Source organism: Alexandromys fortis, unplaced genomic scaffold (assembly GCF_014885135.2).
Source record: "Alexandromys fortis isolate MF-2015 unplaced genomic scaffold, M_Fortis_MF-2015_v1.1 scaffold_310, whole genome shotgun sequence".
Taxonomy (NCBI): domain Eukaryota; kingdom Metazoa; phylum Chordata; class Mammalia; order Rodentia; family Cricetidae; genus Alexandromys; species Alexandromys fortis.
In genome coordinates, this window is record NW_026068202.1 from 19,087 (window position 1) to 47,071 (window position 27,985).

The 27,985-nt window shown below is 40.3% G+C and overlaps 1 protein-coding gene across 2 annotated transcripts in view; it reads left to right on the forward strand.

Annotated features, from left to right (window-relative positions):
• Positions 1-3,055: 3,055 nt before the first annotated feature.
• Samd9l (sterile alpha motif domain containing 9 like) overlaps positions 3,056-27,985 on the forward strand; it is a 38,723-nt gene continuing 13,793 nt past the window's right edge. Inside the window, exon 1 of one of the 2 annotated variants that reach the window (XM_050129959.1) lies at positions 3,056-3,193. The gene's annotated coding sequence lies outside the window, so the exon portion shown is untranslated. Of the gene's footprint in view, positions 3,194-23,358; positions 23,424-27,985 lie in introns of those variants that run through there. The other variant, XM_050129957.1, reaches the window with a different exon arrangement.

The following is a 27,985-nucleotide window of genomic DNA, read 5'->3' on the forward strand; positions in this document are numbered from 1 at the left end:
CGGCGGTCGGTACCACTATCTGCCATGGGTTCTAGACCATCTAAGACCATACCCCCTGGTTCCCCTCTCGGTCAGCTCCTGGAATCTCTAAAACCCCACGCCCTCATTCCGTCCATTAAAATGGATAAACTCGTTCGTCTTTGCTCCAAGACGTGGCCCCGTTATAAATTACAGGGAGATCTTCGCTGGCCTCCTCAGGGCTCATTTGACCCCGATGTCTTATGTGAGTTAGCTAATTTTTGTCATCGCTCAACAAAATGGAAAGAGTTAATGTATATAATGGGATTTTTTTTACGTGGCTCTAAAGACTGATCCGTCCACGGTTTCTCATTGTTCACCTGCCCACATGTTCTTGGCACTGTCCTCCCCACAAGATCCTTCTTCCTGACAGGTACTCTCCTCTCTGGCTACCGCCATGGACCCGGCGGACGAGCCTCCTCCCCCCAGGCCTCGTGGGACCGCCCCTTCCCACCCTCCTCGGCCGCGCAACATCTCACCCGCCCCTCTTCCTTCAACAGATCCTGTCTTCATCCCGCGCACCCTGCCCTAACCTTTCCACCGCGCACACATTTCCCCAGATCTAGGACTCTTTCCCGCCGATGCAGCTTCCGCCCCCCGCCTCAGCTCCCGCCCCTACCTACCTCACCAAACTCTGCCTCTCAACTGCTTGTTTAGAGGTGTTTTTCTCATTCATTCCTGGTTTTACCAACCTGCCCAGTTCCACTCTTGGGGAGAGATCTTCTAACCAAGTTGGGAGCCTTCATTTCTTTCGCGCCCCCAACTCGTTTCATTCCAGATTCGTCGGTGACATAGCTGCTGCTTCTCCTGGGCCCGCGATCTTCTGATACTAACATGCCTTTTCCTCTTCCAGCCTCCCAAGTTTGGAACACCCACTACGGTTTTCTCTCATCATAACTGACTAACCTCTTAACCTACAAAGGCCTACAAACCCTACCCCCTTCTAGAGTCCTACCTACACCAGCTTTTTCATCCCAATGAAAAAGCCCTACCCACACCTGACGATACTAATCGCTCTCTAAAGGGAGCTCTCATGAAGATGTCACAGGAACTCCACCTCGATTGGGTAAGACTTCTGCCCCTCGCTCTTCTCAGGCTTTGGGCCCTCCCCAAGGGCCCCCTTTTCATTTCACCTTTTGAACTTATGTATGGGTGGCCGGTCTTAACAGCCGGCCTCTCACCGGGAACCTCCCCCCTCCCAGATCACCTGCTCACCCCCCTTCTTTCACACTTACGTTCACTTCTATGGAACTTTGTGGATCACGCTCTACCTCAGCCCTGCACTAACCCATGTCCTCCACCAATTAAAATAGGAGATGAGGTATTGCTCTCACCCCCAGGTCAATGCCCCTCACCTCTTGCTCCTAAGTGGCAGGGACCCTTTAGAGTAATTCTTCTAACTCCCACAGCTGCCAAGCTAAAAGGGATTCCCCACTGGATCCACTTTTCACACCTCAAGCCATTTATTTCCACAGCTCAAAATAATCCTTCATACACGGTAACCCAGACGGGACCCTGTTCCCTTAAGTTCCAAAAGACACCAGGCTTAGCCCCCCCTACCCTATCTGCCACCTAATCCTCCTGCGTTAATGCACCTTTCCTTCTCCAAAATTCTAAATAACCATTCAGCTGTCATTACAGATCATCAAATATGAAGCCAAGGGCTCCAGCGGTAAGCAGATTCACAAGCGGTTCAGTAACGGAATAAGTATCATTTAATTTTTTTCTTTTCTCTTCTTCTTCTTTCTTTCCTAGGACTCCTCCCCCACCCCTAAGTTTCCCCTCTAACCTTCCAAACCTTCCAGATCTCTTCTCCCTAATTTCTTTCTCCACTAATGCGATTTTTGCCTTTCAGCATCCTAGCGATGACCCAGCTACTCAGAAGAAAAAACAGGACGGAGGTGACTTCTTCAATCAGCCAGCCCAGAACGCCAGCGGGCCAACCGGACACTCCCTGAACTTCTCAACGCCCAAAGTCAGCATGAAGCAGTCATGAGAGACTGGGCTACGCCCCCATTCCCTACCCCTTAAGACCCCCCCAATTTAATTTTTTTTAATAAACCAAAAAGGTTGAAATGTTGTTCCTTGGAAAGTACAGCTCCCAGACTTCTCCTGGATTACCGTCACCTGTGCGCACGGGCATGCCCAGGTGCGGGTCTTCCAGATAACCTTGCACCCCCCCCCCCCCGTTAAAAGCGAGATTCCACGAGGTCTCGCTCTCTCTCACCCCTCTCTTGCCCCTTGTGTGTCTCACACACCCCATTCCTTATCATGTTTCCCTCTCCCCATTAAAGCGCACCCACGTGGGAGCCACGTGTCTCGTCTCTTCCTTTTGCGCGTGTCTCGTCTATCCTGTGTTTGTCCACACACCCACCGCCGCCGTTTTTAAAGGAATAATACCGAGGGGAAACTGGAAGGCCACAAACAGGGGTGAGGGGGGGAGAAGAGACCATGTGTTCCTCTTTTGGGAGTTTATTTAAATACTCTGTGGGAGTGGGACCTGGCCTGCTGGGATTTGGAGACCAGACCAATAGAACTCTCAGGCCTGGGGTTGGGATAGATGCGAGGGGCTGGGGTCTATGCTCCTAACTTAACGCAGCCATGTTCTTAGAGTCAGAACTTTGGTATATGGAGTTGGGGAAGGTAGACCTCAACCCATAAGTGTGGTGCTCAGCTCACACCAAGATCATATTTTTTCCTGAAAAAAATTTTTTTTTTGTATTTGTGTTCTCTCCAATTGCTTTAGCTCTTTTGACTTAAAAATACACCTGGTGAATAATTGCTATCAATGGCTCTCATTTGCTGATATTTTTTTAATAATGTGTTTATTTATTTGATTGTTTACCATAGCACTGGGAACTAAGCCCAGAGCCTCATTATTGCTAAGTAAGTGTTCTACCACTGTGCCACACTCGCCAGCCCTAGGAAGAACTCCCTCTTCGAGACTGAGTGCTAAAACAAAACTGAAACTTCTTCCTCATTCTGATGCTGCTCCAGAGTCCGCAGGGCCTGGGCTTGGAAGGCAGAGGACTTTGCAGCTGAATGCCTCAGGGTTTTGTTTTGTTTTGTTTTTGAATAGGATCCTTAGAATTGTATTTGAAGAAAAATAAGAAGACACAGCTTAAAGTGACTGGTTTCAAGCTTCTGGAATAAAAAAGTTTTCAAGGAAATTCTGGTAAGTATCTGAGTTACTAACTCTTTCCTCATGTTTATACCTATGATGGGAAAGCTATTTCTTAAAGTTCTAGCTGTACTCTATCTATATATATAGTGCCTGGATATATGGCTGACACTAACTTTTCAGTGCTTCCCTGGACGGAAATGCTCAGTGAAGTGCAATTATGAAGATGGAACTGGTCGGGGTAATAAGTGGGTTTCTCATTGTGCCAAATGGGCAGTTAAGAAACAGAGGAATAACGCAGAGGGAGTCAGGAAATTAAATAATAAACAAACAAACAAAAAGTTATAGTGGAACCTATGGTCCAGGGTGATTATGTCAATTTCTCCATTTCTCTTCTATATAATGTAAGATGTTTTTTAGAGTTTGGTTTGTACTTCATCAAAGGTAACGACCTCCAGAGCCAGCCATTTGAACCTTGCATCCACATCTATCTCAGGAAGCTACAGAGCTGAAGAAGTGGTGGGGTCTTTAGGAAAACAAAGCAACCTTGTGATCAGCTCCACTTCCTCGGACCACCAGAGAGCTGGGCTGTAGCTGCAACTGGGAAAGTTCTTTCCCTTTCAGCAAGGACCCCCTGAGGTGGAGGTATGCCTGCCCTTCTTGCTTAGCACCAGAGAGTGAAAACCAGAGGGCATTCTCCACATTCTCTGAATTCTCCGTGCCCAACATCCTGTAGCTGCTTTGAATAGTTAATGTGGTTAATAGCAAGATTTGTATTCACTCTTAACAGGAAGCCGTGGGGTTCTAAGCAACAAACACTTACAATTTGTTCTCAAAAGTTCAAACCAACTGTAGTAATTTAATTTTGCTTCGTTCCAACACTACACATCCAGCTGCTCTTAAAATTTGTCAAGTGCAAATAATTTTAAAGACTTTACTGAATATCAAACATTTGAATCATACATTCTGAATTGCTAGAATGTTGGGAACAAGTTGGGGAATTTTTAACATTTTAGTGTTTCTAAGGGAATTTTCAAAGACTTTAGCATATCATATTGAGAAAAGTTGTTCCCCTTAACAAGAACATATCATAATGAGAAAAGTTGTTCCCCTTAACAGGGCTGAGATTTAGGAAGTAGGCATGTTACCTGTCTGAGAATATGCCTATCCCTTGTGTACTTACTGGCAGACTCCGGTTTTGAGTGGACTAAAGCAGAACCATTAGCAGCCACCGCCTGACAGAGGGATGGCTGCAGAAGGAAATTCCTGATGTGCAGTGCTTTCTATAAAACTGAGTCTTGTTGAACTTTCTGTTTTTGGCTAAACAGAAAAAGGAAATCTGTCCCCAACCTTCTAGACAAGCAGAGGGAGAGTGGGCAGTTAGAGACCCTGTGAACCTGTAGGGTAAGTCCCTGGCCGGGAGGGAGCTCAGTCAGAGGGCACTGGGGCCAGGACATCAACAGCCCTCATTCAGGGCTATCATGCAGGAATAGTGGACTCCCTCTGGGGCTGGGAGCCCCAACAGGAAACCAAGAAAGCATATTGAGAAACTGAACACTTGTAAGAACTGCAGGAAGAAACACGCTGACTCATTGTCTTACCAAACTTCCTTTTTGCATGACCAGTTGTTCATTCAAATCTGGAGGTTGTTCTACCCTAATGAGTGGAATACTAAAGAGATCCCAGATGGCCAGAGCCCATTCTAGCCAAGTACAATATTACCTGGCAAGATGAGGAAAATCCTTTGACCCACAGAGGGCTTTCAAAAATTTATATTTTCATTTTAAGATAAGAATGTATTCCATTTATTAAGTAGGTCTTTTTAAGAAGCAGTATATGACCCGGCATTATAGAAGGTGGACAAAAAGCACAAAAACATGGTTTCATGTAGCACATAGAATAATGGGTGAAAGGAATTAAAAAAGGTAAGTGAAAATGTACGAAATAGTTGTTTGTGATAATTTCTCAATAAATAAAACATAAACCCAGAAAAGGTATAGGAAATACAGGAAATGGAGTCAGTAAGCCAACAGAGCAGTGCACCACAAGAGGGTAATATTTTATTTTTAAAAAAAATGAAAGAAAAAAGAAGAGAAAAGAAAAGAAAAAAAAAGAAAAGAAAAAGGCCTGAAGGAAGTATGTGTTGGGAATATTCTTAAGACAAGCTTCTCGGCCGATGCAAATAATTTCAGTCAGACCCGCTCGCCGCGGCTGGGCAGGTTCGGGTGGGCGTATGAGTGGGAGACACATGGGCAGACACATCATATGGAGTAGAACTGAATATTTATTACTTAGAGGAAAGAGAGAGTGTGGGGGAAGAAGAAGAGAAGAGACAGAGAAAGGGGGAAGTGGGGAGACATGCACGTGCCAAGAGGGGATAGATAGAATCCAAATGGCGGGGGAAGGGCAGGGGTTGCCGGGATTAGGCGTGGCCTTCCTCTTAAAGAGACAAAAACCATAACACTTCCAAATACACATGCTATTTCTTTTTTTTATTTATTTATTATGTATACAATATTCTGTCTGTGTGTATGCCTGCAGGCCAGAAGAGGGCACCAGACCCCATTACAGATGGTTGTGAGCCACCATGTGGTTGCTGGGAATTGAACTCAGGACCTTTGGAAGAGCAGGCAGTGCTCTTAACCTCTGAGCCATCTCTCCAGCCCCACACATGCTATTTCTTATTAAATATTCTAGAAGGAAAGAGAAGTATCACTTCTTTCATGCATGTACTATTAGATGGGGCTGGTGCTAACTGCAGATAGCCTGGGCAGTGAGCATGCTCACAGCTCAAGAATCTAAGCCTGCTAACCAACTACAAACTATACACTACACAAAATGACAGAGTAGAATAGCATGTCAAATGTTACATATAATCAAAGAGAAACTTGCAAAGTTGAATCACTATTTCAGCCAATTCTTTCTTTTGCAGCCAGCATATAGTGACTATGTTATAAAAACAAAACAAAACAAAACAAACAAAAAAAACAGCACATTGCTGTAATTTACCCTTCAGAAAAATGAAACCAATTGTTTTGTGGTTTCATTTCCTCCAAGTGTAAGAGCCAGTTGTGTCTTGTTGGGCTCCAGCCTGGGTAAGGAAGGAAGGCCTGGGTTGCTGCTCAACCCAGATACCTTCAAGTCAGCAACCACAACATTCTTCTCTCACTCTGTTGAACCCCACAAATAACAAAGTAAAAGTTCTTTGGGAACAGATTGTAGAATTAAGTACTAATAAAAAAACTGAATCCCGGAATTGCTTGGTCTGCCTAAGGATATAGCAGAAGATTCTCCAAGCGATAACAACATCCCCTAGGATCCCACAGTATACCCCAGCATCCCTCCCCCATGTGAACACGGGTTTCCTGTGCATTTCCTCTGAGGAAGGTGAAGGAAAACAAAGCTGGTTTTCCTCCTATTGTCCCCTTTTACGAGATAACCTGGCGCTCACAAGAGACCTATTGTAACCATTACATGGTTTTCCTGATCACATTCCTTTCCTTACAATCACACAATGGAGCTTTCTGCTCAGTATCAAAGGCCTGCATGTTTAAAAATTCACTTACAGTCCAGGATTTAAAGTTGAAATCATAAAAGAGCCATTGACAACAAAATCATTGTCAACCTAAACTAAATATATAAGTTCTGATATCATGGACATAGAAATGGTTCTTCAGACTGGCAGAGGGCAGTTTACATTCCTGGTAAGAGTAGGAGGCTTATGTCTGATTTCTCCCCAAAGTAACTGATGATGTCATTCAAGGGAACTTGTTGCTGAATAAAGACCTCCTTTAGAAAAATGACAGTTCAGTCAACACTACAAATCAAAAGTGTGTGTCGGAGTGGGAGTGTGAATCATGTAAATTCTGTTCCTTATTTACACTGTGTAAGCTCAGAAGCAACTCTGAGGGACATACACATAATAGAAATTACATATGCCATCTATATATATATATACATATATACATATATATATATCCTCAAATTACAATATTTTGGCATGAACTATACTCCAGAGTAACATACACACACACACACATACACAGGAACACACACACACTCATGATGTTTTAAGTAAGGTTATATAACTATGGGTTGGACTATATTTCTAACTGTCTTTGTCTATGCGTAGCCAGGGAACCTTGGGTTAGATAAGCCAATGAGATCTAAATAAAAAACTTTTCTGTCTGCATTCTTGAAATTTAAAGTGGAACAGAATACATGAAAATGTCCTAATTAGGGGCTGGAGAGATGGTTCAGTAAATAAGAACAGGATAGCATTGGTGTGTGTGCAAGTATGAGAACTTGAGTCTTCAAAAACCCGGGAGTAGAGACCTGCCTGTAACCCAAGCATGCTGTGAGACTGGGAGATGGCTGGTTCTTCTGGTTGCCAGCTCAACTGCAGTCTGGGTAAGAAAACCTCACTCGAAAAGATGAAATGTAAGTAATACAGCGAGACTCTCAATGTCTTAAATCACACAAGAACAGGCATATACACAATCACTCTTACACACAGAGAGAGAGAGAGCAAGAGAGAGATGCATGCAACACGTTTAATGCAAATAAGCAAAAATGTAAATATTATTAAAACAATTATTTTATATGCTAAGAATGTAAGTGAAACAACGAACAGGAAGAACCTGTGGGGCATTGTCAAAGGACTTTCTGATGTGCTGGGGTTGTAATTTCAGGAAATTAAAATTCATAGTGTAAGAGTTCACTGAAATCAGTCTCATTATTCAGAAAGTTTATTCCACTTCAAAGTCTGCAAGTGAGATGTGAATCTTTCTATTAGACTTTCACCCCCGGAAAGGAAATGCATACGCACATCCGCACACACACACACACACACACACACACACACACACACACACACAGCACAGAGACAGACGGAAAGAGAGAGTTCCTTCTTCCCAAATGACCAAACTTATGTCAAGCTGACAAAACTAAACAGCACAAGAATATTTACATAAAACTCACAAAACTGGCCAGGCAGTGGTGACACATGCCTTTAATCCCAGCACTCGGGGAGGAAGAGGCAGGCAGACAGGCTCCAAAGCCACAGAGAAACCATGTCTTGGAAAAAAATAAAAAACCCTCACAAAACTGGCATTCCACTATGAATGGTTATGTGACACACATAGCTGTTGTATAATATCTCATGTTAGCCATCATTAGTTGATCCACAGATTGTACACTTCAGTAACACAGCATTCCCTGTTTGCTCAAAACACATAAACAAAAAGATGAGATCAGAAATATGTATATTAAATATGTAAATACCAGTGACATTAGATACGTTAGGGAAATTTTTCTATGCTTATCTTTCAATGTACTTTCTCTGTGTTTTCTTCTATCAGTTTCATAATTTCAAGTCTTATATTAAAGTCTTTTGATTTTGAGCTGATTTTTGTGCAGGTATACAACTAATTTCATTCTTCTAAATTTGGATATTCAGTTCCCCTAGAAGTGTCTGTTTCAGAGGCTCCTTTGTTCAGTGTATATTTTGGCATCTTGATCAGCAATGATTTGGCGTGATTTATTTCTGGGTCTTCTATCTGTTGGTCTACACTTCCATTTGTGTGCTAGTGTCATATGGTTTTCACTACCAAACCTTTGCAGTGCAATTCAAGATGACGTATTCTGATGCTTACATATTGTTCTCTTAGCTTAGGGCTGCTAAACTCCAGAATATTCTGTTTCTATACAAATTTTAAGATTGGTTTTTCTAGTTTTATAAAAAAGCTCTTGGAAGATGGATGGAGCTTGTGTCAACTCTGCAAGACTATTGTAACAGAGACATGTTACAATATTCATCCTGCAAATTCAAAGCATAGGAGGTTTGTCCATCATCTAGTGTCTACTTCAATTTCTTTTTTTTTTAGTTTCTTGAACTTTTCATTGTAGGGCCACACTCACCTTCTTGATTAAGTTTATTTCTGTAAACTGTCTAGACTGCTATGGGTGTTCTTTTTTAATTTCTATCTCAGAAAATTTGTTAACAATATTCCAAAGTTATAGGGTTTTGTATGGCTTTGTACCTTTCTATTTTGCTGAAAGTGTTTATCATATCTAAGAACTTTCTGATAGAATTTTTAAGATGTTTAATAGGTCCACTACTAAAAGGGATTAATTTGCTTCTTCATTTCCTATCTGTACCTGTCCTATTTCGTTTGTCTTGTTGATCACGCGAAAACTTGAGGTATCGTGTTAAATAAAAGTGGAGAAAGCAAACACCTTGTGATTCAGATTAGAAAAGAAATACTTTCAGTACTTGCATATCAGGTATGCTGTCAGTGGTAAATCATTGCATATTGTTTGTGCAGAGGCATGCCCCTTCTAGTCCTAGCTTTTGTACCTTATAGAATTAGATATGCTGGCTTATGTGCAGCTTCCCTCTTGGTGGGGTCATTTCTGCCCACTTATCTTCACTTTTTGGATATTTCTGCAGCATTTTTTAGAAACAAAAAGTAGTTGGTCTTTTTCTTAAATTTGTTGTTGTTGTTTTTTTACCTGGTCAGTTAGTCTACCTCTTTTTTCTTTTCTCTCTCTCTTTTTTTATAGGCTCAATGTCCTTTATTTATGGCTAGAAACCAAATATGAGTGAGTACATCCCATGTTCCTCTTTTTGGGTCTGGTTTACCTCACTCAGGATAGTGTTTTCTATTTCCATCCATTTGTATGCAAACGTTAAGAAGTCTTTGTTTTTACTGCTGAGTAGTACTCTAATATGTATGTATTCTATACTTTCTTCATCCATTCTTTCATTGAAGGGCATCTAGGTTGTTTCCAGGTTCCAGGATAGCCAAAACAATCTTATACAATAAAGGAATGTCTGGAGGCATTACCATCCCTGACTTCAAACTCTATTACAGAGCTACAGTATTGAAAACAGCTTGATATTGGCATAAAAACAGAGAAGTCGACCAATGGAATCGAATAGAAGACCCTGACTTTAACCCACAAACCTATGAACACCTGATTTTCTTTTCTCTTTTTTAAATTGATTTTTATTGAGGTCTCCTTTTTTTCTGCTCCCCTCCCTGCCTCTCCCCTCCCCCATTCAGTCCTCCCCCAAGGTCCCCATGCTTCCAATTTACTCAGGAGATCTTGTCGTTTTCTACTTTCTACTTCCCATGTAGATTAGATCTATGTAAGTCTCTCTTAGTGTCCTTATTGTTGTCTAAGTTCTCTGGGATTATGGTTTGCAGGCTGGTTTTCTTTGCTTTATGTTTAAAACCCAACTATGAGTGAGTACATTTGATAATTGTCTTTCTGTGTCTGGGTTACCTCATTCGAAATAACGTTTTCTAATTCCATCATTTTCCTGCAAAATTCAAGATGTCATTATTTTTTTCTGCTGTGTAGTACTCCATTGTGTAAATATACCACATTTTCCTTATCCATTCTTCAGTTGAGGGGCATTTAGGTTGTTTCCAGGTTCTGGATATGACAAACAAAGCTGCTATGAACACAGTTGAGAACATGTCCTTGTTGCACGATTGAGTATTCTTTGGATATATACCCAAAAGTGGTATTACTGGGTCTTGAGGAAGGTTGTTTCCTAATTTTCTGAGAAATCACAACACTGACATCCAAAAGAGCTATACCAAATTGTATTCCCACCAGCAATGCAGACGTGTTCCCCTTTCCCCACAACCTCTCCAACATAAGTTGTCATCAGTGTTTTTGATCTTGGCCATTCTTACAGGTGCAATATGGAATCTCAGAGTTGTTTTGATTTGCATTTCTCTGATGACTAAGAATGTTGAACATTTCCTTAAGTGTCTTTCAGCCATTTTAGATTCCTCTGTTGAGAGTTCTCGTTATAGGTCTTTACTCCATTTTTTTTATGGGATTATGTGTTCTTTTGGTGATCAATTTCTTGAGTTCTTTGTGTATTTTGAAGATCAGACCTCTGTCTGATTTGGGGATGGTGAAGATCTTTTCCCATTCTGTAGGCTCTCTTTTGTCTTGTTGACTGTGATCTTTGATTTACAGAAACTTTTCAGTTTCAGTAGGTCTCATTTAATTGTTTCTCTCAGTATTGTGCTATTAGAATTATATTTAGGAAGTGGTCTCCTGTGCCAATGCATTCAAATGTACTTCCCACTTTCTCTTACATAAGATTTAGTGTGGTTAGTATTATGTTGAAGTCTTTGATCCATTGGATGTGAGTTTTGTGAATGGTGATAGATATGGGTCTATTTTCATTCTTTTACATGTTGATATCCAGTTATGCCAGCACTGCTTGTTAGATATGCTTTCTATTTTTCATTTGATATTTTTTGCTTCTTTGTCAAAAATCGGGTGTTCGAAGATGTGCGGATTGATATCCGGGTCTTCAATTTTGTTCCATTGATCTTCTTGTCTGTTCTTATGCCAATACCAGGCTGTTTTCAGTACTTTTATTTTGTAGTAGTGTTTGAAGTCAGGGATTGTGATGCCTCCAGAAGTTCTTTTATTATACAGGATTGTTTTGGCTATCCTGGGTTTTTTACTCTTCCATATGAAGTTGAGAACCATTCTTTCAAGGTCTGTGAAGAATTTTGCTGGGATTTTGGTGGGCATTATATTGAATTTGTGATTGCTTTTGGTAAGATTATCATTTTTATTATGTTAATTCTGCCTAACCAAGAGCATGGAAAATCTTTCCACTTTCTGGTGTCTTCTTCAATTTCTTTCTTCAAAGATTTAAAGTTCTTGTCATACAATTGGTCCACTTGTTTGGTTAGAGTTACTCCGAGATATTTTATGCTATTCGTGGCTATTGTGAAGGGTGTTGATTCTCTGGTTTCTTCCCCAGGCCTTTTATCATCTGTGTAAAAAAGGGTTAGTGATTTTTTTTTTTAGTTAAACTTGTATCTTGCTACATTACTGAAAGTGTTTATGGGTTATAGAAGTTCCTTAGTAGAATTTTTGGGATCACTTATGTAAACTATCATCTCATCAGCAAACAGTGAGAGTTTGACTTCTTCTTTTCCAATTTGTATCCCCTTGATCTCCTTTTGGTGCCTTATTGTTCTAGCTAGGACCTCAAGAACTATATTGAATAGATATGAAGAAAGTGGACAACCTTGTCTTGTTCCTGATTTCAGTGGAATTGCTTGGAGTTTCTCTCCATTTAGTTTGATGTTGGTTGTTGGCTTGCTGTATATTGCCTTAATTATGTTTAGGTATGTTCTTGTATCCCTGATCTCTTCAAGATCTTTATCATGAAGGGATATTTTATTTTGTCAAAAGCTTTTTCAGTATCTAATGAGATGATCATGTGATTTTCATTTTTCAACTTGTTTATATGGTAGATTACATTGACAGATTTTCCTATGTTGAACCATCCCTGCATCTCTGGGATGAAGCTGACTTGATGATGGTGGATGATGGTTCTGATGTGTTCTTGGATTCGATTTGCCAGTATCTTATTTAGTATTTTTGCATCAATGTTCATGAGTGAGATTGGTCTGTAATTCTCTTTCTTAGTATTGTCTTTCTGTGGTTTGCATATCAGAGTAGTTGTAGCCTCATAAAAAGAGTTTGGCAATGTTCCTTCTGTTTCTATTGTGTGTAATAATTTGAGGAGTATTGGTATTAGTTCCTCTTTGAAAGTCTTGTAGAATTCTGAGCTTAAACCATCTGGTCCTGGCTTTTTTTGGTTGGGAGACTTTGATGACTGTTTCTATTTCTTCAGCAGTTATAGGTCTGTTTGCTTATCTGGTCTTGATTTAATTTTGGTAAGTAACATTTATCCAGAAACTTGTCCATTTCCTTTAAGTTTTCCAATTTTGTGGAGTACATCTTTTCAAAATATGACCTGATGATCCTCTGTATTTCCTCTGTGTCTGTTATTATGTCCCCCTTTTCCTCTCTGATTTTGTTAATTTAGATATTCTCTCTCTGCCTTTTAGTTAGTTTGGAGAAAGGTTTGTCTATTTTGTTGATTTTCTCAAAGAACCAACTCTTTGTCTCATTGATTCTTTGTATTGTTTTCTTTGTTTCTATTTTGTTGATTTCAGCTCTCAATTTGATTATTTCCTGAAATCTAGCTCTCTTAGGTGAGCTTGCTTCTTTTTATTCTACAGTTTTCAAATGTTCTGTTAATTCACTAGTGTGGAATTTTTCCACCTTCTTTATGTAGGTGTTTAGTGCTATGAACTTGCCTCTTAACACTGCTTTCATTGTGTCCCATGAATTTGGGTATTTTGTGTGGTCATTTTCATTGATTTTAGGAAGTCTCTAATTTCTTCCTTTATTTCTTTCTTGACCCATTGATGATTCACGTGAGTATTGTTTAATTTTCACATGTTTGCAGGTTTTCTGGAATTAGTATTGCTGTTGACTTCTAGTTTTAAAGCATGGTAATCTGAGGTTCATTGGGTTATTCCATTTTTTTTTGTATTTGTTGAGTTTTGTTTTGTTACTGAGTATGTGTTCAATTTTTGAGAATGCTCCATGAGGTGCTGAGAAGAAGGTATATTCTTTTCTGTTTAGATGAAATATTCTATAGATGTCTGTTAAGTCCATTTTAGTCATAACATCTGTTAGTTCTCTTATTTCTCTGTTCAGTTTTTGTTTGATTGACCTGTCCAGTGGTGAGAGGGGAGTGTTGAAGTCTTCCACTATTAGTATGTGGGATTTAATGTATGATTTAAGCTTTATAAGTGTTTCTTTGACATATGAGGGTGCCCTTGTATTTGGGGCATAGATGTTCAGTATTGAAATTTCCTCTTAATGGATTTTTCCTGCGACTAATATGAAATGACCCTTTGTCTCTTTTAACTGATTTTAGTTTGAAGCCTATTTTGTTAGATATTAGGATAGCTACACCTGCTTGTTTCTTAGGTCCATTTGATTGGAATATTTTTTTCCCAACCCTTTACTCTGAGACAATGTCTTTTTTTGTTTGTTTGTTTGTTTGTTTTTTGTTTTGAGACAGGGTTTCTCTGTAGCTTTGGAGCCTGTCCTGGAACTTCCTTTTTAGACCAAAGGTTGAGATGTGTTTCTTGTATGCAGAAGAAGGATGGATTCTGATTTCATATCCAATGTTGAAGGAGCTGTGGGCTGCGTTCCTGCCGCCTGGCTCCCAGCCACCGGCTAGCTTTAGCTGAAATAACAACACATAAACTGTATTCTTTTAAACACTGCCTGGCCCATTTCTATTAACGTGTGTAGCACCAAGGTGCGCTTGCCGGGAAGATTCTAGCCTACATCCATCCTGGGTCAGAGCTTTATGGCGTCTGCCCCAGAGAGCAGAGCTAAGGCATATGAGCTCACTTCCTCTTCCTCCCAGCATTCTGTTCTGTTTACTCCACCCACCTATGTTTTAACCTTTCAGGGCCAAGCAGTTTCTTTATTAATTAACCAATGACCTTCCTCCATCATTTCCCCTTTTTCTGTTTAAACAAACAAAGAAAGGCTTTAACTTTAACATAGCAAAATTACATATAACAAAACAGTTATCAAGTAAGAATTACAGTTACAATATTTATATCTATTTTATCTTTTATCATAACTAAGGAAAACTATAACTATAACTAACCATTCTTCAACTCCATCAAAGACTCCAGAAGGATATAATATTACCTAAGCAAACAAGAAGTCCAAAGCTCTAGAAATGACAGAGAAATCTTGTTGTCTGGACAGTCACCCAAAGTTCCTCTGTACTGTTGGGGCATCCATCTTCGGCCTAAAGGCCCATAGTATCCAGAAGACATTTCCATGAAGCAGGAAATTTCAAAGACAGTTCAGTCACTATCTGCTGTGTCCTGCAGAATGTCTCACAGACTCTTTCATGAGTCAGGAACCCCGAAAGACCATCTCACCTTTAGGCAAGTTCATCAGTCCTCTCTCTGCGGGTTCTTTGTGTCCAGTTTATGCAATAGTCAGGGCAAGAGCGGTTTCTTGCCCAAATGACTAACCAACTCTATAAGGAGCCTCTTCGATGCCCATCTTCTTCTTGAAGTAGATTGGTGCTGCCAGGAGCAGACATGTCTCATTGTCATGAGAAGCCCTAAATTATTAAAACATTTAAATGCCATATTCTGCAGTCTTTGAAAGATATAAAGAATGCCTATCTGACTGAAATATATCCCTATATATCTAGAAAATCTAACTAACATGACTACAAGCTTTATTATTATTGATGATTATCCATTAGCAACCTATATTTCCTAATTGTACATTACATTTTTAAAATGAACTACAAATCACAATACCTCAATCAAGATCAGAAATACATATACATAAAACAAAATTGACCTTAAAATCCATACCAATGCAAATTATTCATATCTATATCATTTCCCCCTTTAAATGTAAAAGAACATTTATAAGCAATATTTGGGAACATGGGTGTAGTTTTTTCTCTCCAAACTACTTCCTGCTAAATGGGGGCGCTGTTATTTAGGTCTTTTATAGGATAACCTGTCTGCTAGGTTCATCTCAGTCGGCAGTTGAGCAAAGTAATTTTTTAAGGGTGTTCATGGTAACCTTTCAGGAGGGTGTGATCTATCATACCATATTGGGATAGAAGCAATCCACAGGATCTTTTCCTCTGTGAAAACAAAAGAAGACCCTCTCCAAAGCATCATATCCTTAGATCCAAATTCTGAAGTCATAATACCCTTATGATATCCATTCTGGTTCCACTTGGCAGCCCATATAATGAAATGTCTCTCTGTACTTAGCTCCTTTACAGTCAAAAATTTTAAAGAAAACACAATAATACAAAGAATCCAGACTCTTGGTGAATTTTCCATTTTCATGTGGCTTATTTTTACTCTATCACTTTACTTTATTCTGTTTCTTCAAAGACTTTACACCCCCCCCCCCTTTAAGGGCATTAACTTTATTCTCTCTCCATTTTTTTTTTCTCTCTCTCAAGCCTATGTACACTCATCCAACATTGTGATTCATTTAGTGGTCTGAATCTGTCCTATTGTGAATCTGTAATATTTTATTTTTATCCAGGAGCATTCCTTAAAATGTTAAGCACTTCTTAAAAACTTAAGTTGTGCCATGTATATGTAATACGGTAATAGGTAGAGCCTGTTTCCTGCCCAGTCTAAACCTTAACTGTGCTGTTATTATGGTGATTATGGTAGTTCCTGCCTGAAACCAGCACAGTTCAGCATGGAGGAGCTGAGCCGCTCCTGCCTCAGAGCCATTTGGTGCCCCTGAGCCACACACAGTTCCAGGAACACAGCAGTCCACATTGCCATCAAGCAAGCTGCATCACTTTACTCCAAAAGTTCCATTCAAAGACTCTGTCTCCCTCAGGAGCCAGACAGAGTTTGCAGTTGCAGCACAGCCCTGAAAGCCGGCATTTTAAAACAGCCAGTTTTTTCCTGCTGCTGAGTCAGGACAATTTATTTGTGGCACACAATCCACAAGCAGCAAAAAGCTGTCTTAAATTCTCTCTCTCTCTCTCTCTCTCTCTCTCTCTCTCTCTCTCTCTCTCTCTCTTTAAGCCCTCTCAGGTTTTATGTGGAGTTTATTACCACGCTGGGTGCCACTCTGTAGATGGAGCAGGGGGCTGCATCCCAGCACCCGGCCTCCTGCATGGCTAGCTTATGCCCCGAAATAATTACATGGAAACTGTATTCTTTTAAACACTTCTTGGCCCTTTAGTTCCAGCCTCTTATTGGCTAGCTCTTACATATTGATCTAACCCATTTCTAACAATCTGTGTAGCCCACGAGGTGGCTTACCAGGAAAGAACTTAACCTGCGGCTGTCTGGAGTGGGAGAATCATGGCAACTGACTGATTCAGCTTCTTTCTCCCAGCATTCTGTTCTGTTTACTCCGCCTACCTAATTTTCTGTCCTATCAGGCCAAGCAGTTTTCTTTATTAGTTAACCAATGAAAGCAACAGATAGATACAAGACCCACCTCCATCAATCCAATCTGTTAGCCTGTGCCTTTTTATAGGTGAGTTGAGTCCATTTACATTAAGGGATATTAATGACCAGTGATTTCTATCTCCCATTAATTTAGTTTTCTTTGTTGGTGTTGTTAATTTGTGCATTTTTCCTTCCTTTGGGATTTGCTGCTATGAGACCATCAATTGTGTTTTTGTTGGTGTAACCAAGTTCCTTGGGTTGGAGTTTTCCTTCTAATATTTTGTGTAGGGCTGGGTTTGTGGCTAGGTATTGATGAAATCTAGTTTTGTCATGGAATATCTTGTTTTGTCCTTCTATGGTGATTGAAACTTTTGCTGAGTGTAGTAGTCTGGGATGGTATCTGTGGTCTCTTAATGTCTGCATAACACTTGACCATAATTTTCTGGCTTTCATTGTCTCCAATAAGAAGTCAAGTGTAATTCTGATAGGTCTACCTTTATAAGTTACTTGTCCCTTTTCCTTTGCAGCTCTTAATATTCTTTCTTTACTCTGTATGTTCAGTGCTTTGATTATTATGTGGTGAGAGTACTTTTTTTTGGATCCAGTCTATTTGGTGTTCTGTATGCTTCTTGTATCTTCATAGGCATATCTTTTTTAGGTTAGGAAAGGTTTTTTTCTAGAGTTTGATAAATAAATTTTGTGTGCTTTTGAGCTAAACTTCTTCTCCTTCTTCTATACCTATTATTTTTATATTTGACCTTTTAATGGTGTCCCATATTTCCTGGATATTTTGGGTTATGCTTTTGTTAGATTTAATGTTTTTTTAACTGATGAGTCTATTTCCTCTATTGTATCTTCAACACTTGAGATTCTCTCTTCCATCTCTTGTATTCTCTTGTTCATGCTTACATTTGTGGTTCCTGATTGTTTTCTCAGGTCTTATGTTTCTATAATCCTTTGGCTTGTGATTTATTTATTGTCTCTATTCCACTTTTCAAGTCCTGAATAGTTTCTTTCATATGTTTGATTTCTTTTTCTTGGTTTTCTTTAATTGATTTGCTTATGTCTTCCAATTTTTTGTTTGTCTTTTCCTCCATTTCTTTGAGGGAATTTCTCATTTCCTCTTTAAGAGTTTCAAATATTCTCTTGAAGTCATTTTTTAAGTTCTTTTTTTTCCTGTTTCATCCATATTTGGTTGTTCAGGTCTTGCTGTTGTAGAGTCTTTAATTTTTACTGGTGTTGTTTGGCCTTTGTGGTGTTGCATGTGCTTTTACCTTTTCTACTTATCTTTTCCTCTAATAGGTGTGGTTGGGGCTGTCTGAGATTCTGTTGAATAATCTAGGTATCAGTGAATCCCAAGTTCAGATTTTTTGGTACCGGTTATACCTTGGTACAATTGGTGTCACAGTTCTAGTTACCCTGTCAGTTACTCCATGTTCCTGGAGATAGCTCAACACTCCTGTGCTTTGGTCTGCTCCCTTGGAGTTTGCTGTCTCAGTTCTATTTTGGCCTAGGTTGCCAGCTTTGACCTGTTTCTGTAAATCCTGATCTGGAACCCCTTCTGCGGAAGTTCCTGGCTTGGAGTTGGATTTGGGAAGGTTTCTGGCTCCAGTCTACTGCCTCAGAGGTCCCAGGCTCGGGTATATCCATACCTGCAGAGGACCTGTTTACTCCCTCAGAGGTCCCAGACTCATGCTCGGACCTGCAGAGCTTCCAGGTTCCTGCCTATTCCCTTTGATATCCCAGAACAATGCCTGCACCCACAGAGGTCCTGGCTCAGGCCTAGTTCCTGGGAGGTCCTAGACTCACACCCAGACCCACCTGGGTCCTGGCTTAGATCTACTCCCTTGAAGGTCCCAGATTCACATCCAGACCCTCAGTGGCTTCTGGCTCTGGCTTACTCGCCCAGTGGTTACTCCCCTGTACCTGTTTTGGTGGAGATGGCTGATTCTGGATCTGGTCACTGACCCAGCCTTGATCCACCAGTGTCCTGGTTCTAGGTTGGCTCCCAGGACTGGATTTGCTCTTGGCTTCTGCTCCCAGTGGAGCTTGTTCCCTCTCAGTCCTAGGTAGCTGGTTCAGTCCAACTCTGGGCCCCAGTGAAGATTGCTAACTCTAAGTCAGGTCACTGGCTCAATCCTGGTCCACCAGTTAGTCTACCTCTTTTCATTGGACGGTTTAAGGCACTTTCGTTTAAGATTATTGCTATGAGGTCTTTGTTCTATTCATGATTTTGCTCTATTTGGTTGAATTACAACTTTTTTTCTTCTTGCCCTGTTTGTATTAGCGATTTGTTGGTTTACCTTCTCATGAAATACATTCTTTTCTGCACTATTATGGATTATATTGGTTTCATTATTTCTCTATGTATAATAGTCCTTTAAATATTTTCTGCAGTGCTGGCTTGGATGTCATTAGTTACCTTAATTTGTGCTTGTCTTGAAAAATTCTTATTCCTCCATCAACTTTAAGAGATAATTTTGCTGGATACAGCAACTTGTTGTGAATCTTGAAATACACCATCCCATGCCTTCTTGCATTTAGGCTTCATTATCACAGAGCTGATTTATTCTGATGCCTTTGTGTGGGACCCAATATTTCTCTTCCATCATTAATATTGTTTGATTTTTTATATTTTTGAAAACTTGACTATGACATGTCACAAAGAAGTTCTTCTTGAGTGTTATCTTTTGCGCAGAAAGTGCATCTAGATTGTATATCTGCGTTTCTTTCTGTGGGCTTGAAAAATGTTCTGTAATTATTTCACTAAACTAATTCTATGCTTTTATTCTTCATTTCAGCCCCTTCTTCATCTGTGGATTCTTACATTTGATCTTTGAATGTGTCCCATAGTTATTGAACATAATTTATTCATATATCTATTTAGTTGTTCTATTTGATCACTTATCCTTTATAAAAGAGGATTTTTAAATTATTTTATTGAAACTTCATTTTTTCTAGTATAGAGAATCTGTGAACTTAGGGAGGAATCATGGTAACTTATTTTCTCCTACTGTGTGTGTGTGTGTGTATGTGTGTGTGTGTGTAGTGTGTAGTATATTTCTTTGTTGTGGTTTACCTGTCTTTGAGATATGTGTGCCCTTCAATGTTTATATTTATTTCTTCTCTTCTCCTGCTCTTTTTAATCTGATTGTCTTATTTTCTGTGAGTCTATATGGTTGTTAGAGTTAGCCATTTGTCCTGAGTTTGAGACTGGAGGTTTACAGTAGAGGGCAGAATATGCCAACAGGGAATACTATGTTAATGGGTACTTGTGAGTAGGGCCTGAGGGGGACCAGCATCCAGAGTATATTTTGATATTTTAAATAGACACCCCAATTGGCCATTTTGAGTCTGAGACCTAAGAGTTAAGTCCCAAAGAAACTCAGGACAAATGGCTGAGGTGCCATTAACATATCAAGACAGACTCTGGCCACCAGGCTCTCTCAGCATCACAAGTACCTATTACAGAGTCCTAGTTCCTCTCAGCACTTCCTATTCCCAGCCCCAACCATGAACCTCTCCAGTCCCTGAGCTTGCTTCCCTTCTCCCTTTTCTCACACATATATAAACCTGCCTTTTCAGCCACCCACTCTCTTGGTTTCTCTTAGTTCTTTTCTTGGGCTCTTGGTTCTTTTCCCTTTCCTGTTCCCCTATCCTGCCCCTCCCTCCCTCTTATTTTCCTCTCTTGTTCTCCTCTCTCTCTCTCCTCTCTCCTCTCATTACCTGGTTCAGTTGACTGGCCATGTCTAGTCCATTACAGCTTTCTCTAGCTGCTCTAGAGTCTCCCAGGTGCCTTTGTTTGTTCTCTCCCTTGTATCTACAATAAAAAACTTTTCCTCCACTGTACCTTGGAGCCATTATGTCCTCATTTTCATTCACTGATGAGCTTTTACTTGGACTTTTATAGTTCATGACTATCTAGAGGGGTGTGTAGACTTCTTTAACCAATATGGAGTTCAGGCAGTTCTTACAGTTTAACTTGGAGTAGAAGGCACTTGGATCCTGCAAATGCATCCCAGTAAGAGTAAAAGAGAATGGCACTAGGCTACTGACTGAAAGTAGACTATTGTATTTTTAGAGCTAAGAGTATTAAAGACTAAACAGTAAGTGTTAAGTAAAAATAATAAGAAAGAGGCAGCTCCACCAGCAAAAGAAATCCAATTAGGTCAAATCAAACCAAATCAAAATGTCCATCGTTTTATTAAGAATGTCACTCTTGGGTGGCCTAGAGTGTGGCAAGGAGACAGAACAGCAGGGAGCCCATGCAAACTTGACAACCATGTGATTCTCCTTTGGGAGTCCACTTAAATATCCTGTGGGAAGGGTCAGGACCTGGCATGCTGGGATTTGGAGTCTAGACCAATAAAACTCCCAGGCCTGGGGGGTTGGGATGGATACCAGGCACTACAATCCCAACTTGACAGTAAGAAAAGAGCTAGAAAAGAAAATGGATAAAGTATGGGTTAGAATTAGGAGATATTATAAAGAAAATAATATAGATTAAATGCAGAAAAAAGAAAAGGCAGTTATGACCACACTTATTCTGGAAAGATACAAATTAAAACAAAACCACTAAACATCTAAAATGCAATGAATAAATAAGAAAACAAATGAAATTTTAAAATGAATAAAATTAAATAGAAGATATTAGAATATCTGGTGTGTGTTAGTTAATTTGGAAAGAAATTTCAAGGAACAAGGCTTTCCTCTGGAAGGGATGTTTTGATTGACAAGAAAGGATGCCTTGCTCAAATTAGCCAGCACAGGAAACCCCAGTCATATCTATGATTTGGAAATCATTGTGGTTTTGTTTGTTTTCATGTGCTGTCGTATCTTAAGGTGGTGGCCTTTTACATTAAACCTTTCTTTTCTTATCTTTATTGCTTTTTATTGAGCTATACATTTTTCTCTGCTCCCCTCCTTTCTTTCCTACTGTCCTACCCTTTCGAATGATCCTCACACTTCCAATTGAATCAGAAGATCTTGTCTTTATCTCCTTCCTATGTAGATCTATAAATGTCTCTCTTAAGGTTGCCTTTGTTGTCTCGGTTCTCTTGGGTTGTGGACTGTAGGCTGGTTTTTCTTTGTTTTATGTCTAAAAGCAAATTACAAGTGAGTACGTATTATATTTGTCTTCTTGCTATTTCTCCTGGTTGCCCATGGGAACTAGAGGGAAAGACCCCATTGTTGAAAACAGCACACATTTGGATGTAGGACATGGAGAATGAGACTGGAGCTGAGCTAGGGACTATCTATGTGTGCAGAGCTTGTGCTGTCTTTTCTCAAAAATAATGAATATTTCTCCATTAATAAGTTTCTTTGAATTTTCCAAGTGATACTTTTAGACAATCTGAAGTAGTCAAAACAATCATTTAACATCTACTAATCACATATGTGTGTATGTATATATGTGTGTGTGTGTGTATGTGTGTGTGTGTGTCAAACTTTCCTTGTAGCACTGCTCTTTGATTGGCTCATTTAGTACAAACACTAATGACAAAAACAAAGTGATCTAGTGACATGTTAGCATTGTTATGAAAATCTTGGTTTATTTGAAATTGATATGCATTCTGTGCTATAATCTGTAATTTCTTAAACTTTGTGTTTAAAATTGATTCCTCAGGACCTAAGTTAATGGTATCTTGCAATGGAGCCTTTGGAGATAATTAGGATTATATGTGATGATGAGGGCACTTAACCCTCATGGTATCTGTAGTAGCTTCATTAGATGAGGAAGAGAGACCCAAAGGAGCAAGCCTGCTCCACCTCTGCCAGTACTGCTCTGTCTACCTGGGGGCATAGAGATCCCAGGCAGCCAGAAAGTGCCCCCCAGGTGCAGCTTCTTTGCCTGGGACTTCCTAGCCTCTAAAACTCATAAGGAACACATTTCTTTAGTTTATGGATCACTAGTCTGTGGCATCCAGTTATAGCAACAGAACATATCATAAAACAATATTAAATATGATAAATAAAAGAACACTGGTATTCCCAGGGGTTGAGCTGAACAGAATCACTCATAGTTTGCATGTAGGCATCTGGGCTCCCTGTCAGTCCTTAAAAATTGAGATTTTTTAAGTCTTTGGGCTTTACCCAAACCAACCAGAAGGTGGCAGAGTGGCTACTAGAGAGAAACCAAACAGAAAAAGAGCATTTCAGGAAAAGGTCTTCTCACATCAGAGAATCGAAACTGCGATGGAGACGGCTTATTTTTTTTTCCACTTCCTTAAGCCCTGTCAGCGTCAGACACACCCTGGTACTTTTCAGCCGGCTTGAGCTGGTACCAAGGTAGTACTACTATCTGGTAAAGCTTTCATCAAGACTAAGTCAGGGTGTTTTTCTCTGACTTCTCAGGAGGAAGGAAATACAGACACCAGACATTTGCTTCACAAAAATGGACAGTTTTTCACTTTTTTTTTAAACATAGAAGAAATTTGAACGTTTTGGTAAGTACAAAATCTCTCCTGTTATTGTTTTTATTATTGGTGTCTATAGCAACCGCTTATTGAACAGGCAGAAATGTGCTTTGTGGCTAGAAAGTTTAAATGTGCTTTTAACAAAAACTAATAAGATTCGAAACCTAGATCGTCTGGACCCTGCTGCTTTGAGAAAGGAGTCTGCTTTATATTAGTCACAGCCTTCTGTTGAGATGCAGTTGGAAATCAGGGACACTTCTACTAATGTCTCCCAAAGAAAAGCAGCATCTTCAGAAGGAAAAATAATAAATATTTTAATGCTTACATTTTTGAAATACACAGCCCCCAAGTCACTCTAAGGACAGGAAGTTTAGACATGGAGCTCTTGACAGCCTTTTGGAGAGTAATGTCAGATCTGGGAGAGACTGGAGGGCCTGATTTGCTCGTGCTTCCTCTCATAAGTTTGGAATAGGGGTGTTCCTGGTGGGAGTAGGAGGCTTATGTCTGATTTCCCCCCAAAGTAACTGATGATGTCACTCAAGGGGAATGTGTTGCTGAGTTATGACCTCCTTCAGAAAAGCTGACAATAGAGTTAACCCCACGAATCCTAAGTGTGTGTCGGGATTTTATATCTGTGTGATCCTGCTGTACCTTTCTTTTATAAACACAGGGCATCTAAAGAAACTCTTACTACAGCGGCATGTAGAGAGATGTTTGTCCCCTAGAGAACTCTCCTGAAGTGGCCTCTTTGGTAGCACAATTACAGCTACAAAGCAGCAATGAAAATGACTTTATGGTTGGGGGCCACCACAACATGAGGAACTGTGTTAAAGGGTCACAGCATTAGGAAGGCTCAGAACCACTGCTCAGGAGGAAACAGTGTGGAAAGTGAAATCTGTTCAGTTCAATTAGCTAGGAGTGAAAACAGTGTAAATTCACCCTTTTAATTTTATTTGCTTACTTTCTCAACCAAATATTCCAGCCTAGATCTCCATGCCTTCAACTCCGACGTGGAGACTCAACTTTATACTCTGATATGTTTATGGCATGCAGCTCAGGCACAGATAAGTAACCTAACTCATGACTCCACCTTGTACTTTTATGCCACTACACCCAAAGGGGTGGAGACCACATGTGTATAACTATGAAAGGCTTTCACTGATTACATTTAGAGACACTCCTGGTGTCCTGATAACGTGTGGCACCACAACCTTGGGCCTATACTCAAGAGCCTGGGCACAGCAGGCAGCTGGATGGCCATCAGGGCTCACTCTGTGTCTCAGCAGTGAGAGGGCAGCAGAGGCGGCCTGGACAGAGCAGAGAAAGCAGGTAGTAGTTGAGCTCAGAGCTGGACAGTTGCGTGTGAGTGCATGAGGCTTTGCTTATATATGGGAGTAACTAGTGGTCAGTGGGACCAGGTGTCAGACAGTTGCAATCAGTAAAGGCACGGTCATTTCGTGCCCCTTTCTTCCTCGCACAGAAGTCACATCAACTGTACAGGAGGAAGCAGTGACAGAGTGGAGATGGCAGTTCTCTGACATTCACACAGCCCTTGTATCATGTCTGGGTCATTTCTGTGTGTCCCAAAGACTTTCATGCACAAAAGTGCAGTCAAAAGATGTGGAAATTGATGCTCTTAAGATCTATGTTGTCTTACAATTCATTAGTCAAGCAGTATTGGAAGGCTATGATGGTACAAGTGCAGGGAAGTTGGACGAGGCCAAGGTGGGCTGCTGTGTACAGACAGAATAGTATGTATCGCCGATGTCCAGTGTCCTTCAGAATTTCCCTTTTCTGGTCTAGCCAATACTAAATCTGCTGGAATGTTATGAATTCATAGAAAATAGTGCACCTACCTGGTTATTTATATGTATGAAGCTTTGGTTGGAAACAGAATGCATAATGAATTATGCACCTCTGTCAGGAAAGAAAAAGTAGAATGTTGCCTTAAAACAAGGTCAACCAAGTGATAAAAGTTACTACAAGGACCTCTAAAGGGGAAGGCAATAGCACTGAGCAGGCTTCTGGCAGAGAAAGCATAGTCATTTGGAATGTAATTCTAGGGCTTCTAGAGTGATATGCTCAAACCCTGCGATGCAATGGGAGGTGTGTATGAGGAAGTTGTTGCTCTCAGTCCCCTACACAGTGAGCAGAAGAACACTGACATTGTGACAGATAGTCATCCACAAGGTTTGTGTTTGAGAACCATGCCATCCACCACAAATAAATTACATGTACACACGAGTGTGCACACACACAACATACACACACACTCACGGTGTTTTAAGTATGGTTATAACTATAGGTTAGACTGTATTTCTAACTGTCCTTGTCTGTGTGCAGCCAGGAACCATGGGTTAGATAAGACAATGAGATATAAAGAAAACACTTTTCTGTATGCTTTTTTGAAATTTAAAGTCAAACAGAATACATCACAGCATCCTAATATAAGGCTGAAGAGATGGCTCTGTGTATAAGGACACTTGCTGTGTGTGCAAGTGTAAGAATTTGAGTTGGAATCCTAAGCTTGCCTGTAACCCAAGAGCGCTGTGGGATGGAAACTTGCAGATGGTTGGTGTGCTGGTTGCTGCTTACCTGCAGTACAGATAAGAAAACTTCACTCAAAGGAATAAAATGGATAGCAGTAGGACAGGTCTCCCAATGTCTTGAACCACACAAGCACAGGCATATGCACACACGCTCTTACACACACACACACACACACACACACACACACACACGAATGCTTGCATAGGCATGCATGCACACACATTTAATGCATAAGCAAAAAATTTAAATACTATTTTAAAAACAGTATTTTGTTTGCTGACTAAGAACGTTAGTGAAACAATGGACAGGAAGGACCAGTGGGCGTTGTCAAAAGACTTTTTGATGGGCTGGGGTTGTAATTTCAGGCAGCTTAAATTCATAGTGTAAGAGTTCTCTTCACTGAAATCAGTCTCATTATTCAGAAAGTTTATTCCACTTCAAAGTCTGCAAGTGAGACGTGAATCTTCCTATTAGACTTTCACCATGAAAGGAAATGTGCAGACACAACCACAGCACAGAAAGAAAGAGAGAACAGAAAGAGAGCGAAAGAGAGAGAGCGTTATAAACCACAAGATATATCTAAGAATATTGGCTAGAAGCAAGTTTGTCACCTAACAAACTGCACAAATATGGAAGCATTGTAGTTTCAGGTTGCAATCTGGTGCCTAGCAAGGTGTTTGTACTTACTCTTGTCTACTGAGCTGTATTAATGGGAGGGTAGACACTTCTTCAATTCCTTCAGTTGGTGTTTGTTTTCATGAACTGGAAGTCTAACCCCAGGTCCACCACTGAGCTATATCCACAAGTAGACAATGTTGAGGTTAAGTTTTAGAGAAGTCAAGGAAAACAATACTCAGAAGTGTGAGTGGAATAAGCAAGTTGAAGCTAGTCGTGAAATCTGTTGAAAAGTACTGACTGATAAAATTTGAAGACTTGAAACCTTGACTTGAACTCTTCATTACCCTCAGTTTTGGAGCAGCCTGTGTTGTGTTTCAGTCATCTGTTTACTGCATCATGTATTTTAGAGGCATCATCGGCTTCTTGAGTGAAGGGTGATTTATGTGACAGGGGCTACTCTCCATGATACAGTTCCACACAGTCATTTAAGTAGCTTCCCACGTTCCTTGTTCCCATTCCCAAAAAGCACACCCCTAATCAGAAACGACGCTTTAGATTACCTCTGCCTGTCCTTGACTTCATGGAAATACACTCATACAGTGTGTTCTCTGTGTCAGTGCCCTAGTTGCCTGTCGCTTGAATTCTAATTGGTCTTAATAATAAAAACCCCGAGTCAGATATTGTGGGTGATTGCTAAAGGCTCAGAGAGGCAGTGCAGCCAGCTGCTAGTGAAACCTCAACCAATGGTCAGTCTGAAGGGACGATCTTGTCCTCAGACATCTGAGACTTTGTCCTCTGCCTGCAACTGTCTCCACCCAAACTCAGACTGCACTGAGCTCCTGTCTCCTTCTGCCTTACATCCCTCCCTCCACCCAGCCATATCACTCCTGGCTCCACCTCCCTGTTGCTGGGATTAAAGTTATGTATTCCCAAGTGCTGGGGCCACCTTTGTGTGAGCTCTGTTTCTCTTTTAGACAGATTCAATCTTACGTAGCCCAGGGTGACTTTGAACTAACAGAGATATGCCTCTGCCTCCCAAGTCCTGGGATTAAAGGTGTGTGCCACCACTCCCTGGCCTCTAGTGGCTTAGCTCTGCACTCTGTTCTTCAGGCAACCTTTATTTGTTAAAACCTAAATGCTCTCTCATGTTGAGAACTCTCTCTTGTTGCTGAATCAGCACTTCAGTCTTTCTGTTTTAACTGAAATTGTTGACTTATGAGGTGAGCATATACTTAATTTCATGAAAATATTTAAACTGTTTTTCTGATTAGGTAAAGCAATTTGCATTTCCACAAACACTTTCCAAAACCCCATTTACTCTATTCTTTCACCAACATTTGCGGTTACAGGATTTAATGCCAGCCATTCTGTTGGTATGAGTTATGACATCCATGCAGTTTAATTTTTAATGTCTACAACCGGCT